The sequence below is a fragment of the Pristiophorus japonicus genome, chromosome 4, assembly GCF_044704955.1.
Source record: "Pristiophorus japonicus isolate sPriJap1 chromosome 4, sPriJap1.hap1, whole genome shotgun sequence".
NCBI lineage: Eukaryota > Metazoa > Chordata > Chondrichthyes > Pristiophoridae > Pristiophorus > Pristiophorus japonicus.
In genome coordinates this window covers 31,073,901-31,084,129 of record NC_091980.1, presented here as the reverse complement: position 1 = coordinate 31,084,129, position 10,229 = coordinate 31,073,901, and the positions used below count along the sequence as shown (strand labels likewise).

Here is a 10,229-nt window from a genome sequence, read left to right as displayed (position 1 = left end):
GACTGGGCGCTAGAGGAGCCCTCGGGTTATATCCTTGCTGTGGTTCAGTAACTGGCCACCTTGGTGAGACCGCGGCTTACATCCTAGCTGCAATTCAGTGAGCGACATCGAAGCATTGACCACACTCGACCAGCTCCGTTGGGAGGGCCACATCGTCTGCATGCCCAACACGAGACTCCCTAAGCAAGCGTTCTACTCGGAACTCCTACTTGGCAAGCGAGCCCCGGGGGGGGGGGGGGCAGAGGAAACATTTCAAGGACACAGTCAAAGCCTCCCTAATAAGTGCAACATCCCCAATGGTACCTAGGAGTCCCTGGCCCAAGACCGCTCTAAGTGGAGGAAGAGCATCTGGGAGGGCGCCGAGTACCTCGAGTCTCATCGCCGAGAGCATGCAGAAACCAAGCGCAGGCAGCGGAAGGAGAATGTGGCAAAACAGACTCCTCCCCCACCCTTTCCATTGGGGTCCGCAGGGCTGAGTGTTAGATCCCTTGCTTTTTGTAGTATACATCAATGATCTAGATTTGAATATAGGAGGTATGATTCATCATCATAGGTAGTCCCTCAAAATTGATAGGGAGCATCACCCTTCTCTTAACAAGCCCAGATTCAACAGACGGAAATCTTGGAATAAAAGATCGTTGACACTTATCCATCATTTGCAGGGGGAGCATCTCACGTCTGTCGCCTGAGAGAAGATCGCCACCGAGCTGTTCAGATTACACCTTAATTATACAGGTTTTGGCATGAGTGTCCTCGTGGCCAGACCTTAACAGTGACGTGATTGGTTGTACCAACGCATGATTGAATATCCATTTGTTCACTTCTTCCAGGCGTCACTTGCCTTGTATAGTTAGTTCCTCTTTAGATTTTCTTTATTGCTCCCTTGAGCCCGAGGTCAACGAGTGGTCATCTCATGGCTCTATTGTATTTTATGCATACGTGTGGTTTTAAGCATACCTCTTGTTTAGCCAACTCAATGCCTTCACAATAGCCAGATAACATCTTTGATAATCAATCTTGCCCTTACAAAATCAAGAAAGACTTGCTTCCACTCTAAAAGTGAGTTCTTAGGTGACTGAACAGTCCAATATGGAAATTACAGTCTCTGTCACAGGTGGAGAGTCATTGAAGGAAAGGGTGGGCAGGGAGCCTGGTTTGCCACACGCTCCTTCCGCTGCCTGCGCTTGCTTTCTGCATGCTCTCAGCGACAAGACTCAAGGTGCTCAGCGCCCTCCCACATGCTCTTCCTCCACTTAGGGCGATCTTTGGCCAGGGTCTCCCAGGTGTCGGTGGGGATGTTGCATTTTATCAAGGATGCTTTGAGGGTGTCCTGGAAACGCTTCCTCTGCCTACCTGGGGCTTGCTTGCCGTGTAGGAGTTCCGAGTAGAGCGCTTGCTTTGAGAGTCTTGTGTCAGGCATGCGAACAATGTGGCCCGCCCAACGGAGCTGGTCGAGTGCAGTCAGTGTTTCGATGCTGGGGATGTTCACCTGATCGAGGACACAAACGTTGGTGCGTCTGTCCTCCCAGGGGATTTGCAGGATCTTGCAGAGACATTTTTGGTGGTATTTCTCCAGCGATTTGAGGTGTCTTCTGTATATGATCTATGTCTCTGAGCCATGCAGGAGAGCAGGTATCACTTCAGCCCTGTGATTAAGAAGTTTGCAGATGATACAAAAATAGGCTGTATGGTTCAAAATGAAGAAGCAAGCTGCGGACTGCAGGAAGATATCAATCAACTGGTGAGGTGGGCAGAACAGTGGCAAATGGAATTTAATCCAGAGAAGTGTGAGGTAATGCATTTGGGGAGGGCTAATAAGGAAAGGGAATACACATTAATTGGTAGGACATTGAGAAGTATAGAGGAACAAAGGGACCTGGGAGTGCATGTCCACAGATCCCTGAAGGTAGCAGGCCTGGTGGATAAGGTGATTAAGGCGGCATACGGAATGCTTGCTTTTATTAGCCGAGACATAGAATATAAGAGCAGGTGGTTATGCTTGAAATGTATAAAACACTGGTTAGGCCACAGCTGGAGTACTGCATGCAGTTCTGGTCACTGCATTACAGGAAGGATGTGATTGCACTAGAGAAGGTACAGAGGAGATTTATGAGGATGTTGCCGGGAGTGGAGAATCTTAGCTATGAGGACAGATTGGATAGGCTGGGTTTGTTTTCCTTGGAACAGAGAAGGCTGAAGGGAGACCTCACTGAGGTGTATAAAATTATGAGGGGCCTAGATATAGAGGATAGAAAGGATCGATTTCCCTTAGCAGCGGGGTCAACAACCAGGGAGCATAAATTTAAAGTAATTGATTGAAGGTTTAGAGGGGATTTGAGTGGAAATTTCTTCACAGAGGGTTGTGGGGGTCTGGAACTCACTGCCTGAAAGGGCGGTAGAGGTAGAAACCCTCACCTTTAAAAAGTACTTGGATGTGCACCTGAAGTGCCATAACCTGCAGGGTTACGGACCTCGAGCTGGAAAGTGGGATTAGGCTGGATAACCTCTTGTTGGCCAGTGCGGACACGATGGGCCAAAAGGGCCTTCCGTGCTGTAAACTTCAGATTCTTTCCTTCAACCACTGTCTGCCCCATCTGTGACAGAGACTGTAATTGCTGTATTGGACTGTACAGTCACCTGAGAACTCACGTTTAGAGTGGAAACAAGTCTTCCTCGATTTCAAGGGACTGCCTATGATGATGAATTCAGTGAGTAGCTGTTAGTGGAACTCACGGGTTATACCCTTGCTGCAATTCAGTGACTGTCCGTTAGGGGAGCCCGTGGGTTCTACCCTTACTGCAATTCAGTGACTGTCCACTAGGAGCGAGCCTGCAGTTCACGTCCAATTAACGGGCTGCAGTTCGGGTTTGGCTAGTAGAGGAGCCCACAGGTTATACCCTTGTCGCAATGCAGCGACCAGCCGCTAGGGGAGAGCCCGATTCAGATCGGGCGGGACTATGAAATTGGTAACTGCAGGTGCAACTTACGTCTGTTGCAGAGCTGTCACCCTTGGGCAGTTGCTGGGAACAACATTTGTGCTCAGCAAAAGTGAGAGTGGCTAGCTGTGGGCGAAAAATGGTTTAGACAGAAGGTTTGAAAAGCGGGCATAAAAGATCGAGGAGACCTGGGCGTATTATAGTTACACGCCAACATTTCTGCCATCTTTTAAGTCACGGAATTTGTTTGCGCCCAGAGTGTGTGTATGTGGACGCAGATGCAGAGGAAACTCCAGGCCCCTGTCCCAAATACTGCAGCAGTGCAGTTAGTGATTCCTACCCCATCCCAGATATTACAGTGCCATTACCAACTCCCCATGTGAATGAATACACATTTTCCCGATGCCTGAGCAGTACGGTTAGTCAACCTAGTTACTAGGCAGCACTTCAAATTACAGCTAACATGTTATCCTATTCAATGCTTTTAAAAATGCAAATGTTCTAGCTTATGCTTACGCCCAATCATGTATAAAATCTGATGTCATTGTCCGATCAGAGACTTTGGTTCACTAAAGTTCTCTCCCCTGCATGCTTGTAATAATGTTTCTCACATCAATGCCTACCCGCGACTGTGTGGTTTCTTTCCACAACAGTCGGCAACTGTAAAAAGTTTAACGCTTCATCAGAACTGATTTCAAACTGATCATGTCATCAGGTCAGCAAGACAGAAACATAATTTTGCCACGTTGCAGCACACTCAGAACTCTGGTAACCTTAGTAATTAAATATGGAATGAAAGGAGGGAAAAGGCTGAAAGCAGCTGCTTTTGGAGTTACTAAGGCAGACATTTATTTATTGTGTATGTGAACATCAAAGAAAATAATGATAGATGCATTATAAACAAATTATAAAAATGAAGGCATTTTCAGCGAGGCAACAGTCAAAATAACTACATAAAAAGCACTTTGTTTCCCGATCAATAAGAGGCTAATAATTATCAGAGATAAAACTTTTCATTATGTTCACAAAGAATCCAGCTGTCACTGCCCTGTAATTTGGTTCCATTGATTCGACCGTTAGAGAAGCGCTTTGATTTCACCCGTTAGTTTGGTGTTTCTGAAAGGAAAGGAAATATAACAGGTATTACAAAGTCCATTCGCAACGATGCAATTTCAAACTATTGTGAAAGTAGCAAATGAGCAGAAGCATCTTACAGCTGTATTTTCAAGAAGGAACTAGATGGCATTATTGTCGTTTCAAGTGGGGCTGCAGCTGAATTCAGCCGAGATTTATCATAGAAATTACAGCACAGGAGGCAGTTCCAGCCAATCATGTCTACCGCACTGGCACCGCCTATTCTGATCTCATTTTTTGCTCTTTCTCCATCTCAAGTAGTATTTGTTTTCTTTAAAGTACTCATCTACCCACCCATTAAATGTTGTGTTTGATTTGGTTTCAATAGCACATGTGATACTGCAGTGGTTATGATACTGGGCTAGCAACTCAGATTGAGAGTTCAAACCCACCACGGAAAATTGTGAAACTGAATTCAAAAAAGTCTGATCATTCGTAGACTAGCACCAGGAACCAAAAGTGACCATTAAAGCTGCCAAATTGTCTTTAAAAATCCAACTGGCTCATTAGTACCCTTAATTAGGAAACCTAACCAATCCTGCCCAGTTAGGCCTACACATATCTCAGTTTCCACACAACGTGACCTAGCAAGCCACTCAGTTGTACAACCAATCGTAATGAAACAGGCCTACTAACCTCTCGGGGCAACTTGGAACAAGCAATTAAAAATGTCATTCTAATGCTAAAGAAATACCCACATGTGCACTGATGACACCCAGCTCTCTCAACCACTCCACAGTCTGGGTTGTCACACTGCTTGTCCAACATCCATTACTGGATGGGCAGAAATTTCCACACTAACATTTCCAAACTAAATATTGGGAAGACCGAAGCATTATCTTTGGATCCCGCCGCAAACTCTGTTCCTCTCCGTGGCAGCTATCTGAGGCTGAAACAGACAGTTTGAATCCTTAGTGTCGTATTTAACCCCAGATGAGCATCCGACGACATCTATACTCCATCACTAAGACTGTCTACTTCCACTTCCGCAACATTGCCCAAGTTCCAGCTCATGAAACCCTTATCTCTAGACTTTACTATTTCAATGCTCTCCTGACTGGCCTACCATCTTCCTCCCTACTTAAACAAAGCTCTGCTGCCCATATCCTAACTCGCTCCAAGTCCCATTCACCCATCACCCCTGTGCTTACTGATCTACATTGGTTCCTGATCCGGTAACGCCTTGATTTCAAAATTATCATTCTTGTTTTCAAATCCCTCCATAGCTTCACCCCTCCCTATCTCTGTAACCTCCTGCAGCCCTATAGCCCTCCATGATCTCCACACTCCTCCAATTCTGGCCTCTCGCACATCCCCAATTTTAATCATACCACCATTGGCAACCATGCCTTCAGCTGCCATGGCCATACTCTCTGGAATTCCCTCCCTACCATCTCTCTACCTCTCTCTCTTCTCCATTAAGATACTCCTCAAAACTTACTTCTATGACCAATCCGTCCTGATATCTTCTTTTGTGGCTCAGTATCAAATTTTGTTTGGTAATGCTTCTGTGACGTGCCTTGGGGTGTATTACTACATTAAAGGCACTATATAAATGCAAGTTGTTGATTCGACAATTCACCAATGAAAATAATCTTTCACCATTAACCTTTGCAAACACTTTCAACTTATGGCATGAAATTCTCTATCATGTTGTAAGAGTCCCGAACAGAAATGAATGTGCGACACTTCACCTAGTTTGCAGTGGGCATCAGATTAAAACTGGATGTAATGGGCACTCTCACTTGGGGAAGCCACAAAAATAGCTGGTGTGGATAATGGAACTGATGTAGTAGCACAGTGTGGGGGGGGGGGGGGGGGTGGGAGGGGAAAGAGGGTATCTTTCTAAGGCTAGAATTCAAGTACTTTGTTGAGGCAGTGCAGAAACCTGGGAACACATGATACAGGTACTGACATTGAGCGCAGAGTTCTACGTGCAATAAGACCATTCTCAAGCACAAACACAATTTATGTTTTCCAACCACTGCCCTGGTGAAGTTGCATAGTTTGATGTTACAGGGTCAGATGTCCTTGTGGTGTCACGCCTACTGAACTACTGAAATAAGTAAATTACCAAACAATTCAAAATGTAATACACAAGTACAACGTGTCCCTATCTTTTATGAAATAGAATAGATAATTCTGCAGGAAGGACCACGCTTTAAAGATATCAATCAATAATACCGGCATGATTTAATACAATATGTCCTGCTCTTATCTTTCAAAAAAACATTCTTTTGCAGGACTTCTCTGTGAAGGGAATCATTTCGTGGCACAGAATGACAAGAATAGTGTTCATATCCAGTTAACAATCTCAGTCATGAGGTAATGAAGGGAGAAGAGAAGAAAAGAATATCAAAATCAGAAGTGGAGTTACAGCACTTTATTCTGCTATCCCTCCTGGCAGCCAGCTTAAGTCTGGAGTGGGCTTTTGGCTGGAAAATGGTCAGGTGTGCAAGTGGCAGGAAATAAAATGAGGAGGTTGATTTCAAGGGGGTTGACTTATGAGGAAAGGTTGAGTAGGTTGGGCCTCTACTCATTCGAATTCAGAAGAATGAGAGGTGATCTTATCAAAACGTATAAGATTATGAGGAGGCTTGACAAGGTGGATAGAGAGGATGTTTCCATTAATAGGGGAGACAAGAACTAGGGGGCATAATCTCAGAATAAGGGGCTGCCCATTTAAAACTGCGATGAGGAGGAATTTCTTCTCTCAGAGGGTTGTAAATCTGTGGAATGCGCTGTGGAAGCTGGGACATTGAATATATTTAAGACAGAGATGGACAGTTTCTTAACCGATAAGGGAATTAAGGGTTCAGGTGAGTGGAAATTTAAAAAGTCAAAGAGTAAGGAAAAGGCAATAAAGCAGGGTAGCACTGGGGGAGATGAAAATCAGAGCATGACAGGAAGGGACAGAATGTATAAACATAAAAGTGTATCAGAAAGTGGAGTCAAAGCAGGAAAAAAATCGTAAAATAAAACCAAATTTAAAAGCTCTTTATCTGAATGCACGGAGCATTTGTAACAAAATAGATGAGTTCACCACACAAATAGATACAAATGGGTATGATCTGATAGCCATTACAGAGACATGGTTGCAAGGTGGCCAAGGCTGGGAACTAAATATTCAGGGGTAATTGACAATTTGCCAGGACAGACAGAAAGGAAAAGGAGGTGGGGTAGCTCTGTTAATAAAGGGTGAGATCAGTGCATTGGTGAGGAACGATATTGGCTCAGAGGATCAAGATAAGGAATAATAAGGGGAAAAAGTCGCTGGTGAGCATAGTCTATAGGCCCCCTAACAATAGCTACACTGTTGCACAGAGTATAAATCAAGAAATATTGGAGGCTTGTAAAAATGGAACGGCAATAATCAAGGGGGATATTGATTGGACAAAGCAAATTTCTAGGGTAGCCCTGAGGAAGAGTTCATAGAGAGTACGTTGCAGAACCAACCAGGGAGCAGGCTATCTTAGATCTGGTACTGTGTAATGAGACAGGATTAATAAACAATCTCCTAGTAAAGGATCCTCTAAGAATGAGTGAATTTCATATTCAGTTGGAGGGTGAAAAAGTTGGATCTCAAACCAGTGTCCCAAGCTTAAATAAAGGAGACCACAAAGGTATGAAGGCAGAGTTGGCTAAAGTGGACTGGGAAAATAGATTGAAGTATGGGACGGTTGATGAGCAGTGGCAGACATTTGAGATATTTCATAACTCTCAACAAAAATATATTTCAATGAGAAGGAAAGACTAAGAGAAGGGCTAACCATCAGTGGCTAACTAAGGAAATAAGGGATGGTATCAAATTGAAAACAAGGGCAAACAAAGTGGCCAAGATTAGGGGAAGCCAGAGGATTGAGAAACTTTTAAAAGCCAGCAAAGAACAACTAAAAAATAATAAAGAGAGGGAAGACAGATTATGAAAGCAAACTAGCACGAAATATAAAAACAGATAGTAAGAGTTTCTACAGGTACACAAAAAGGAAAAGAGTGGCTAAAATAAATGTTGGTCCCTTAGAGGATGAGACTGGGGAATTAATAATGGGGAACAGGGAAATGGCAGAGACTTTGAACAAGTATTTTGTATCGATCTGCACGGTAGAATACATTAAAAATATCCCAATAGTGGATAATCAAGGGACTAAAGGAAAGGAGGAACTGAATACAATCACCATCACTAAAGAAGTAGTACTCAGTAAAATAATGTGATTAAAGGTGGACAAGTCCCCTGGACCTGATGGCTTGGATCCTGGAGTCTTAAAAGTGGCTGCAGAGATAGTGGGTGCATTGGTTGTAATCTACCAAAATTCCCTGGATTCTGGGGAGGTCCCAGCGGATTGGAAAACCGCAAAAGTAACGGCCCTATTTAAAAAAGGAGGCAGACAGAAAGCAGGAAACTATAGACCAGTTAGCCTAACATCTGCCGTTGGGAACATGCTGGAGTCCATTATTAAGGTAGCAGTAGCAGGACTTTTGGAAAAACATGATTCAATCAAGCATGAAAGGGAAATCAGGTTTGACAAATTTGTTGGGTTTTTTTGAGGATATAATGAGCAGGGTGGATCCGAGGGAACCAGTGGATCTGGTATATTTGGATTACCAGAAGGCATTTAATAAGGTGACACATAAAAGGTTCACGGGGTTGGGGGTAATATATTAGCATGGATAGAGGATTGGCTAAGTAACAGAAAACAAAGAGTCGGGATAAATGGGCCATTTTCCGGTTGGCAAACAGTGACTAGTGGGTGCCGCAGGGATCGGTGCTGGGCCTCAACTATTTACAATCTATATTAATGAAGGGACCAAATGTAATGTAGCCAAGTTTGCTGATGATACAAAGATGGGTGAGAGAGCAAATTGTGAGGAGGACACAAGAAATCTGCAAAGGGATTATAGACAGGCTAAGTGAGTGGGCAAAAATTTGGCAGAAAATGTGGGAAATGTGAGATTATCCACTTTGGCAGAAAAAATAGAAAAGCAAATTATAATTTAAATGGAGATAAATTGTAAAGTGCTGCAGTACAGAGGGACCTGGAGGCCCTTGTGCATGAAACACAAAAAGTTAATATGCAGGTACAGCAAGTGATCAGGAAGGCAAATGGAATGTTGGCCTTTATTGCAAGGGGGAATAGAGTATAAAAGCAGAGAAGTCCTGCTACAACTGCACATGGTATTGGTGAGGCCACACCTGGAGTACTGCATACAGTTTTGGTCTCCGTATTTAGGGAAGGATATACTTGCATTGGAGGCTGTTCAGAGAAGGTTCACTAGGTTAATTCCAGAATTGAGGGGGTTGACTTATGAAGATAGGTTGAGTAGGCTGGGTCTATACTCATTGGAATTCAGAAGAATGAGAGATGATCTTATCGAAACATAAGATAATGAGGGGGCTCGACAAAGTGGATGCAGAGAGGATGTTTCCACATAGGGGAAACTAAAACTAGGGGCACAGTCTCAGAATAAGGAGCCACCCATTTAAAACTGAGATGAGGAGGAATTCCTTCTCAGAGGGTTGTAAATCTGTGGAATTCTTTGCCCCAGAGAGCTGTGGAGGCTGGGTCATTGAAGATATTTAAGGCGGAGATAAGACAGATTTTTGAGCAATAATGGAATAAACGGTTATGGGGAGCGGGCAGGGAAGTGGAGCTGAGTCCATGATCAGATCAGCCATGATCTTATTGAATGGTGGACCAGGCTTGAGGGGCAAAATGGCGTACTCCTGTTCCTATTTCTTATGTTCTTATGTTCTAACTGCACTGTCAGAGACTGTCCCCAACTTCATCCTTATATTCAAATATAATATGTAACAAGGGAAGGAAACAAGAATTCCAGGATATTAACCCAATGTGATATTCTTTCGGAGTTAATAAACTTAGAATTAGCCAACATGATGAGTCTTACTTCAGATAGGTCAATTTAGAAAGAAAAGACTTATAGATTTATATAGCACCTTTCACTACCTCAGGATGTCCCAAGGTGCTTTCGAACCAATTAAGTACTTTTGTAGTGTAGTCACTGTTGCAATACAGGTACAGCGTCTAAAATCCAGAAGCCTCGGGATCGAGGCCGCTCTTGCTTCTGTGTATTTCCGGACTTCGGAACGTCTTTATGACATCCCGAGTCCGGAAACGTATGGGGGGGGGGGGGGGTGCAAAG

General features: G+C 43.8%; 2 protein-coding genes across 6 annotated transcripts in view; both read right to left on the bottom strand.

Moving 5' to 3' along the window:
- The window catches only part of LOC139262860 (jerky protein homolog), a 99,596-nt gene that overhangs the window by 65,889 nt on the left and 23,478 nt on the right, over positions 1–10,229 (bottom strand). The gene's annotated exons all lie outside the window — the stretch shown is intronic.
- The window catches only part of atox1 (antioxidant 1 copper chaperone), a 30,085-nt gene continuing 23,616 nt past the window's right edge, over positions 3,761–10,229 (bottom strand). Inside the window, exon 4 of the mRNA XM_070878079.1 lies at positions 3,761–4,052. The gene's annotated coding sequence lies outside the window, so the exon portion shown is untranslated. The remainder of the gene's footprint in view (positions 4,053–10,229) is intronic.